Below are 9,100 nucleotides of genomic sequence, written 5' to 3'. Positions count from 1 at the left end.
GGAGGAGTGTGGGGGCAAGAGCTCTGCTGTGGATCCTGGCTCTTGGGCACTGACAGAATGGGATCCTGCATGTAGCAGAGAAGGAAGAGGAATCATTTCATTGTTGGTTGCACAGTTTATAAGCTTCAAAATAAAAGACAATTGCAGCACAGCTTCTTCCTTTTAGAATGTTTTCTGTGCCATCAGCTGCTCAACATGTAACTTGCACCCAGGGAACTGCATCCAGCTCCCTGGAGATATGTGCTTTCCCTCAAGATCTATGTACCATCTTGCACTCTAACTCTTGAAGATCCCAAACCGCTTCAAAATGTCCAGCAGGTGCTCTCAAAGAAAAAGTCCTAAAACAAAAAGGCAGTGCTGGCCATAACAGTCCCTTTGCAGTCTGTCAACTAAATAAAACACACTAGTGATTTGCACGTTCCTTCTCAACGATATATATACATATATATATATAGCATCAGCAAATTCTCTCAAAGTGGCAGAGACTATCATTACAGCCAAGCATTTTCAGTTGCACTTCTGACTGACAGATGTGCCAGGACAGAAGGCATTTGCCAACCTACCCTCTTTCCTGTGCAAACTGACATTGGCAGTGCAAATATTTTCACATTCTTTCATTGTGGCAGGGGCCAAGCAGCTAGAGGTCACATAGGTGGAAGTGTCAAGACAGCAGATGTTCTCAAAGTACCTCGTTTTTTTTTCTAAACGGCTTTTAAACTGCGCGCAATGCTCTGTATCTTCTTTCCCAGTGTCCTGGTTTAGGGCAAATTTGTTAAAGAATCTGCAAAGGAGGGCCCCTCCAGAAAGCAAACCCACACGACCCCTCCCCCCCAACCTGTTCGGGAAAAAATTCCTCGGAGAGAAGTGGAAAGAACCTGTTTATTTGACAGGCACAGCACCCCCCAGCACACAAAATGAGCAATACCAGATGACACCGCTGTGAGAAAGATGACAAAATCAGAAAGTCTCTTTCGGGGGTGGTTGCTCTGTTCTCAGTCCCTCCAGTTCTGGGGCAGCTGCTGCAGGCCAGAATGGTGCAAACCCTCGGTGTTCCCAGGTCCCAGTCCAGAGCAAGTTCGAGATGGTCACAGAAACAGGAGAGGAGAAACAGTCCAGGAAAGAATTTGGACTGTTTAGATAAACTAGCTAATAAGCAGAAGCAAAAGCGAGAGCAGAGAGACAGCAAGCAAAGCAGAAAAGCCAAAAGCAAGAAGCAAAAAGCGAAAGCAGCCCTATGTACTGCCCGTCTCTGTGTCCCTGATAAGAGAAACCCAAACAAAACTTTCACTCCTCAGAGACAGTCTTAAAGGCACAGAACAGATGAATGGGGATGCAAGCATCATAACGTCACTCCAGGACACCCAGATAGACCTGTCACCACTTTTTCACTCTCACATCTTTGTTGCAAACGTCCAGCAGCTGTTTGCATAGAAAAAGGCTCTAGAAATAGAAGCGAGCCTTGGGCCGCACCTTCCGCCTGCCCCATGTAAGCCACATCAAACTCACCAGTGCACTCTGTCCTTTCCTTCTCCACTGTATCTACCATTGCGTTCTCTGGATCTCAGAACCTAAAGGTAAGCACAGTTGTTTCCACAGAAGGGTTGGAAGGGCCATAGGTAGCAGCACAAGTAGCTCTCGCTGAACTTTAATCTTTACCACTGCCACCGTGAGTTTGGTTGGTAGGCCAGTAAGAGTCATGCTCCTTTTACAGCCGGTATGCTGCAGCCACCAGCCCGGTGCTCTGTAGCTTCGTTCTTCAACTCTTGTAACCAGTCCTGCTTTTACTTTCCTGGAGGGGAATAGGCATCTATTTCTCACACAGATCATTGTGGCAGCAGCCAAGGGCTCTAGCGCACTGCTTCTGCCAAAAGACGCTCGGGCCAGGCACTTACATTCTCAGCACTACGTAGCCCCATGTTCTGCGTCTCTTGTCGTCCAGATCATACCGCAAAGCATTTCACAGAGAGAAAATGTGCCAGGACAACAAGCTTGGCTGGAGCATACCCCTGAAACTGGTGGAAATTTGTATTTGCAGCACATTCAAGGGGCAGTCCTCTTTCCTATACAACCTGCAAACTGTTGTCAGATCGCAGTGCTCTCTGCCTGCTACTTCTTACCTTGAAGTACCAATGTGCACATTACAGCCTCACAAGGACTAAAGATCCGGAGGGATGTCACAGTGCATTCGTGCAGCACAGACACTGAGAAGTGGCAAAGTTGAATGCCTTCGCTGAGCTTCAGTTCTATGCAGATTACAGAATGAATTAGCCGAGTACCAGGATGTTGTGCACAGTGTACCTCATTGCAGAAGTCGAGAAAGAGCTCGTTCACAGGTGAGAATACACTTGTAGCCATAGAACTTTCTAATCCAATGGACAGTCGCCAGAGAGTATGTCTTGCTTTTCTAACCTGTCACCTTTACTTCCTTCTACTGCAATGTGGATACTTTTGCCCGATAAGGTCTGATTGCATGTACACATATATGTCTCTGTTATAATAGTTAAACTCTCAGTTTATTCTAGTACAATCACATGACTACATTACTATACTATATAACCCTTCCTTATCTAATACAGTTTCTTACTTACTTAAGGCTTATTCTTACTTATAACTATAGAAATATAAGTTGATGATTTGTCTGTTCAGTGTCTCTGTACCTTGCTTTCACATCAGTCTAGGCTTCTTCTAAGGCTGTAAATCAAACCCTCTTGAGTCTGTGAAGATTTCTATCTTTCCGATTCCCATACCTCTTCCAATTCTCTCAGGAAATTCCAACTGGAGTGTTTTTCAGTGTCTTCATAAGTGGACTTTTTCTGGCTAGATCATGCAAGCACTGCCTGTCTAAGGAAAAATCAAATGTCTCAGCTATGGAACATGTAGACAGAGGTTTGTGTGTCATCAATGTGTGCTCAAATATACATGCAGTGAGAGCAGAGCAGTGTTATGGTGAGGGCTGTGGCTTGCAGACAGAGATGATACACATTCCAAAGGTCCTTGTGACAAACAGCATGTTTTATTATTCAGAGCTTTCTTTTATAGGGAGTTCAAACCTCCCGGGAATAGACAGCTTCTTTTGGTCTGATCCTCACACAGCCCAACTCCTGACTAATGAGATACCTACAGCCAAGGCTAGAAGGTGATAGGTCCCTGCACGTCCCTGGCTATCAAGCCAGGAACTCCAATGGCATGGAGCGGAGTCTGGAACCCCTGATGCCGAGCAATGTAACAGCAACCCTCAACCAAAACCAAGGAGAAAAAGTATTCCTCAGTCAAATGCTTGGACAGTAAGGCAGAGACACATAAAGAAAGGAAAATCTCCTGCAGAATGGTTGTGATTATGCAAAGAGTGGCCTCTTATTAGAATATTAATCTTCATAGGGGCAATTCATTCCCTTTATGGAATAACTTTGCCTTTCCCACATATTTATAGCTCCTTGGAGAGAAGGAAAAGGTATTGACATGGCACATTTCAATAGCACAGCAATTTCTTGCTTTATGCATTTATCTTTCCCACGAATGAAACAAGTGTAGAATGGTTGAAGAGGGAAGACTTTGCATGGGTAGGGTGTTGTCTAGAAGCTGATATTGCAATGGGTTTGTTACTGGCATGACAAGCATCTGTGTCATCGGAGACCTAATAGCAAACTAGTTGTCAATGATGGGTAGCTTCAGCTGGGTTAAAACCACAGAAGTGTAGATGTCTGAGTGAGGAAAGCAATCATTATTTTTATAGGTAAAGTTCTCATTAGACAAAGGGTAAACATGTAAATGAAAAGTAGACATTTGCTACACTTCATGGTGCATCTTCATACAAGTCAGTCCTATAGAAGAGAGAAATTCACTTCTGGGAACATTGCAGGATTTGAATGCAGAGTCAGACTCATCTTTTGTCTCTTTGTTGTGTGCTTGCCATGGAACATGCCGCTTTGAAGAGGGAAGTGCCTAACAGACATTCCACTTTACAAACACATGCTTCTTTCTTCTTCTGAGACCTCAGCACAGAGCCCTTATTGGCATGGTAGTTTCCTTCCATTAGAAGGGAAACTCATCTAGCCAGGCTTCATCACCCCCTGCATCTTTTGGGGTAGTTCTTGGAAGAAAATAGATAGCAACTTTTCCACTCCATATGATTAATTTTTCATTCTCTTCCTAATGTACTTCAGGGAACAAGCTATCAATTTTCTACTGTTTCTATGAAAAGGCACGAAGCTATTAACTAAATTCCCATTGATATAATAAGGAATCAAAATATTTTATGCCTGCAAGCATGCCCTTATGTTATGAAAAGTATGGATTGTCAAGGGTGGAAGAAGATCTGTATAAAAAGGAAGAAAACCCAGAAGCATGCGGGGATTTTCAGGTATGAAAGGGAAAACAACATTAAATTGTCAACGGAAAGAAATTGAAAGAGGGAGGAGGAGGCACATGCTGCCTTTGAGGCAGCTGACACAAGGACAGTCGGCCTCATGAGCAAACGAGAAAACCAAAAGAAACTTCACATCAATCTCATCCAAAACCTAGTGGACAAATGTGCAAACCCATTTGTTCATTTATTATGTGTATAACATATATAGAGATGTTCTTCATTCTGACAGAATTTTCAGGGAGCAAGCTAGTGTATGGCACCTGGGACCAATGGTGTATTGGAAATGGCCAACATGCAGACCATCCTGAATGCTACCACAGCAGAATCACAGGATCATAGAATGGCCAGGGTTGAAAAAGACCTTAAAGGCCATCTAGTTCCAACCCTCTGACATGGGCAGGGACACCTTTTACTTGCCCAGGTTGCTCAGAGCCCCATCCAGCCTGGCCTTGAACACCAGCTTGAGGTGTCCATAACTTCTCTGGGCAGGCTGTGCCAGTGCCTCACCATCCTCACAGGGAAGAATTTCTTCCTAGTATCTAATTTCAACCTGCCCTCTTTCACTTTGAAGCCATTGCCCATTGTCCTGTCTCCATAGTTCCTAATGAAGAGTCCCTCTCCCGCTTCCCTTCAGATACTAGAAGGTGTTGTGAGGTCTCCATGCAACCTTCTCTTCACCAGGCTAAACAGCCCTAATTCTCTCAGCCGGTGGGATGTGCTCTAGTTCTGAATACTGAACTGCAGTATTAAATGATGATTTTTTGCATCTTTTGAAGACATGTTCTTTTTCAGCCTTAAATTAGGCTAAATAGCTTTGATTTGTGGGTATTGCAAGTGAGCAACAGAAATCACTGCCCTGGCTTGCCTTTTTTTATAGCTCCTTTCCATGGGAGACTTCGTGCAAACATCACAGCTGGTGAGACAGTGGGCACACCATCATTCTGAAAGAGCTTTGCACAGTAAATATAGAGGAGGATTAAATATTGAAATGCAGATGATAGAAGCTGCCCAATGGACTCTGCTGGTGGAAATCAAATACTAGTCTAGTATTTTGAATCCAAATAATTCCTCCCAATGAGGCCAGACAGGATTGTTTGGCTTTGAATCTGAGCACATGGACAGTAGTGGATGGTCTACAGGTTGAAAACAGTGTAGATACTTCTCCTTTTTTTCATTAGTGGCTCAGAGACAGAAAAGGCAGCTACAAAATGGCAAATACATCCCTACAGATTCAAAAATGGTTGTTCCTAATTTGCATCTCCACCATAACAACAGATCATTAGAACTAAAATACAGATGGGAATTTTATAGCTTCACAGAAATGAAGCAGGAATTGGCCAATGGGCCTTAGCAGTAGCTACAAGTTTTTCAGCATGAGGCATCTCAAAAGTATTTTAACCGTACAGTACTTTTCTGTACTTTTGGCCTTTTATCTCAAGGATGCATTAAAAAAAAAAAAAAAAAGAAAGCAAGAAAAAGAAAAAAGACCCTACCAAATATATATATATATATATTACATGACTAAGATAATAAGCACAATCAGTAACATATATAGAAACAGAACCCATGGTTTTTAACTTTCAGCCTTGTCTTCTCAACACACTCTCGAAAACTGAATTGTTTCCCTATCTGCCTTGAAACATTTTGGAGCAAAAACCACTCTAAGGTCCTGATAGGTGCTTTGGTCAAAAATCACTACTTCTGGTTTTCTGTCCATAAGCGGAATAAGGGAGGGGAAAGCTGGTAGCTGGCCAAAGGAGGTAGGAAGAGTAATCATCATCCACAACCCTGGGGCTAAAGAAATTTCCACAGAAAATTACCTGCCTTATTACTTGTTCATGTGTTGGGTTGAAAGTTCAGTATCTGTTTCCATTTTCCCCATCCCTCGAATGTTATATTTCACAGAATTCAAGCCCCTCAAACATCAGTCCTGCCAGAACAGCCCACCATGTGCCGTCATAGGGGATCTGCTGATGTCCACTGACTCCTACTTCTCCTAGTGCTTGTCACTGTTGCAGATCAAGAACTTCTGAATAGTTTTGATTAATGCTCTTTGAGTGGTTGAAAACAAGAAAAGAAGGACTAGACATTTGTATGGTCAAATCCCCTGATGGAATAAAAATAGGAGCATAATAAATGTATTCATTGTCATAAGAAGGGAGGTGAAGGGTCCAATAGATTACGTGCATACTTACTGTTCTAAATCCCTTGTTATCTGGCAAATTACAAAAGATTCCAGGCTTTCACCAAAATGCAAATCAGATTAAAATGTGAAGCCTTACACTTTACTGGATATAAAACTTCAACATCCATTTTTAAATCTTAGAGTTTGTGATGTATTTCCTATTAATATCCTGAGGTTTTGAGCTGTAATTCAGAGAGAAAAGAATGCTATTTTGAATTCATTCTATTCAATCATCTTGTCTGCACTCTCTCCTCTCTTTTCACTTCTGAAACTCTGTATGAAAGACATAGAGTTCTGGATTAATTCTTTTCAACAGTTTCCCTTGTAATTCTTCTTTTAAGGCAAACCTGTAAAAATCCACACTTTCTTACCCCACAACTTCTAAAATTCTATTGAGAAGCAAAAAAACCCCCATCAAACAACTCAATCTCTGCTCCAATTTGTAAAAGAAAGGCAGCCCATTAACTGCTTTCTTTACATATTCTTTATCTTGTATTAATATGGCAACGTTTTCTTGCTTTTATAGATTAGAACCAAATTCTTAAAGCTGTAAGGAAACACAGGTTTACTGTAGCTGATTCTGAGATACAGAAGTCCAGCAAGGAGTTCAGATGTCAAAAGAAGTGTCTGTACGACACAATTCAGCACAATGTTGAGACATAGTAGCTATTTTTCAAGAAAAGCCACCAAACTGAAACTGTTTAGACTTCTATACTATCATGGATGCCTGCTTCCAGAACCTGACCTAAGTTGCTGGAAACTAGCTGCAATATTACTGTAAACAATTCTGTGAATGTAGGACATTGTAATTCTTCTCTTCCATTGAAAACCACAAGTGGAGTCATGTCACCTGTCTTCAAAATTCTGTATTTCCTTGCAAACTGGTAAAATAATGATAAAGTGTTCTGTTCATACAGCTTAAATGTAATAGTGTTCAAAATGGAAAAAAAAATCCATTCAGATATGGTCTGCAATAATGCAGAAGAGAGAAGATGAACCAGTCTGGCCTACAAAATAAAGTGAAGCAGAATTGGGGAATTTGGAACACCTTACAATGTAATATTTAATGAAAAAATAAAATGTAACCTACCCGAACTCAATCAGTGATGCACAGAGAAAAAGAACTAATTACTACTAATATTTCTTTCATTCTCAGACAAGAAGTTAAATGATCCTCTCGAATGCACAGAAGATTGCTGGAAAAGACAGCAGCCTTCTTCCTTACAACATATTCCTCAGAACTCCAGGAGACAAATCATTAGAGCTATGAGAATCTTTCTCTCTGTAAAACTCCCAGAGCATAGCCAATATTATATTCCTTTAGAGATCCTCACTGCCCTGGGCAAGTGGTGGATAGTCTACAGCCCCAGTACATCAGCCAGACACTCTGCCTTATTTAGCATGGCTACTGCAGCAAGAACATCATCTATACTGGCTTTCTATCCAAAATATATGCAAGGCACAACAAAGAATATACCCAAAACACTGAGCACAGCTTATGGCCATCAAAAGAAAAATCTCAGGATGGCAATACTGGATCTTCTGATCCAAACCATCAGGAAACATTTCTTTAGAGGTGAAAAAAGCTTCTGTTGATTGTACAAAAAATAATTATGTAAACCAGCGTTGCATGACCCAATATTTCTATTGAACTGGAACTATTTTGATCAATATTATTGATCCATTTCTTTTCAGTGCATTTGGTAAAAAATGTAAAGTATCATTTCAAAGAAATTATTGGATGCTTACTAAGTACTACGGATTAGTTAAGGTGTTGGTTTTGCATGGCTTGGTTTTTGGTGGGGAGGGAAGAAGCCAGCCACAGAAGTGAATATTTTGTGAAAAGCTGCTAGAAGCTTCCTCCATGCCTGGCAAAGTGAATCCCTGCTTAGCACTAAGAACAGACATGCTGCTAAGGCAATCAGACAAGCAGGTAGCCCCTCGGTGATATATATAAGAAGGAAATCAAAATTGCAGCCAGTTAACTTTTAAGTTTGCAAATTTTTAGGTTGGCACCTCTTCTGGTTTGAAAGCAAAACCAGCGAGAGACGCTGTTGCAGTGTGTGTTTTTGATTGCAATGCAGTTCTAGCAGTCAGTTTTATAATACTTCCTGTTTTGTGCTGTTGCAGCATATTTCATTATTAATGAATTGCTCCTTTCCCCCCTGTGTTGTTAGTTTTTGCCCTAGTTGTCCATCTCCCCAAAGACCTGCCCATTTGTTCCCTGTTCCTTGTCCCACTGAATGTCAATCAAGCCTGCCCCTTTCTCTAGAAACTTCCCTATGAATTTTATATCCTTCAAAACCCCATTGGTTTGTTTAAGTTATTCTCCTCCCCTGTAGTCCCCTATTGGTTTAAACATTATGTTCCTCACCTTGTGGTCCACCCCCAGTTTCCCCCAGTGTCTCTAAAGATTGTATCCTCCCTTGGGACCTCTCCCCATTTATAAGTTGATGTATGCCTTTGAGTCAGTGTCTTTCTGTCCCTGACCCTCCAGGGAAGAAACTCCTTTGGAAAACATACAGAAGATCTCTCGCTGTTCCTTGTCC

Source organism: Melozone crissalis, unplaced genomic scaffold (genome assembly GCF_028551555.1).
Source record: "Melozone crissalis strain CALT ecotype California unplaced genomic scaffold, PUWL_Pcris_2 ptg000105l_1, whole genome shotgun sequence".
NCBI lineage: Eukaryota > Metazoa > Chordata > Aves > Passeriformes > Passerellidae > Melozone > Melozone crissalis.
Note: the sequence above shows the minus strand (reverse complement) of the source record.